Source organism: Nematolebias whitei, chromosome 11, assembly GCF_014905685.2.
Source record: "Nematolebias whitei isolate Nwh7 chromosome 11, NemWhi1, whole genome shotgun sequence".
NCBI classification, from domain to species: Eukaryota; Metazoa; Chordata; class Actinopteri; order Cyprinodontiformes; family Rivulidae; genus Nematolebias; species Nematolebias whitei.
This window is the reverse complement of record NC_056508.1, coordinates 29,149,461-29,151,092: the sequence shown is the minus strand read 5'-3', so window position 1 is coordinate 29,151,092 and position 1,632 is coordinate 29,149,461.

The window sequence follows — 1,632 nt, the reverse complement described above, 5'->3', positions numbered from 1 at the left end:
GTGACAAAAATATGTAAATAATGCAAATGTGCAGATAAATTAATCCAAAAATTTGAACCTTGTGATTTGATGAAGATCTAGATTGAAAAGAAACATTGACAAGAAAAGGCCTGGCATTTCTTGAAGGGTGGCATCTCGTCAAGAGTGCACGAGCGTCCGCCCCGCCATCAAAAAATAAAACACATAATTCCATATAGCCTGTCTAGCCTACATATCGGTTTCCCTCCACCAGGTGCAGGGTGGGTAGTTTCTGCTGAGGTCTGACACAGGTTATGAAAGAAGGAGAGGGGCCGGGGATTCTCTCGTTTCCCTTGCTTGGACAGGGATGTGTCTAATAACTAAGTAAATCATACTTTGCACATGCTCCCAAACAAAGCACATTTAATTCATAATATTGTGAATTTAGTCAATAGTTTGCAGCTTATTTGTGTTAAATAACTGAAAAAATAATAAATCTAACAAAAAAATCTAAACATATGATAAATCTGCACACCAAGGAAGGTGAACTAAGTTGTTATGGCTCATGTTTAGGGATGGGCGGTGATCACCTACTCTGCTCGAGTGCCAATTACACACATGGAAGATGGACAAGAACAGGTCAAAGTCATCAGGTGTCCAGTTTAGGAAAAAGAGAAAAGAAGAAGAGGAGAAACGAGAAAAAGAGAAAAGTATGCAGCAGTGTCATCGCTTGGAGGATGAAAGGTGTCATATTATGTAGGCCATAGCCTGGTGCAAGATAGGCTTACTATTAATTAGTTTGGCTGCTTATGTAGACATATTTGGTTTTCAGCAGAAAATATTACCGTTTTGAAGATTGAAATGCTTCTAAAACTAAACTACTACCTGAAAAATAATATTAGGCTAATATAATTACTAAAGTCAATGAACTTGTGATGTAGCTTGGACTGTGTTAAATAGTCATTAACTGAAAGACATGTTGATTTGTTTCCTATTCTGAATATTTCACAAACTTAACACATATGCAGGCCTGTTTGTTTTATCTGAGATGTTAGCCGTTTGTTATGTCAGTATCAACCATACAACGGCTGAGCAGATTTCATATGACATGATTGATTACTTTGCTTCAAGGAAAGCAAAAGGGGTTCATATTTAGGTGGCAGTTATTGTGCAGTTTAATCTGTATTTCTTGTTTGAAAAGTAATAGCGTAGATTCACTTACTGAAAGAGGAGTAATCATTTACATGACAGTTGTGCAATTTAATTTGTGTTTCTTTAAGTGCAATAGTGTAAATTGTCTTAGACCTTCTTGACAGATGTGCAGAGAAATTTGCATTTTGATGAAAGTGAAATTGTTGTACACAGATTTTCTTGTGTTTTTCTATTGGTGCAATTTAGAGATGCCTTATTTTAGTTGGGTTTATTTTCTGCAGTACTTATTTTTTGTATTTCTAGTGTATAATTTGAATAAATGGTATGCAGTATTTATGTGTTCTACTCTGTGTGTTTATTGTATTATTCTAGTTTCTTCAGTTTCAAGTTTTTGAATAATACAGTAGTTCCTCATTTATCGTGGGGATCCGTACCCTGAAGACCCACAATAAGTGAAAAACCACGAAGTAGGAATAGTAGTACATGTAGTAAGTAATAGTTTATTATATATAGAAAGAGTGT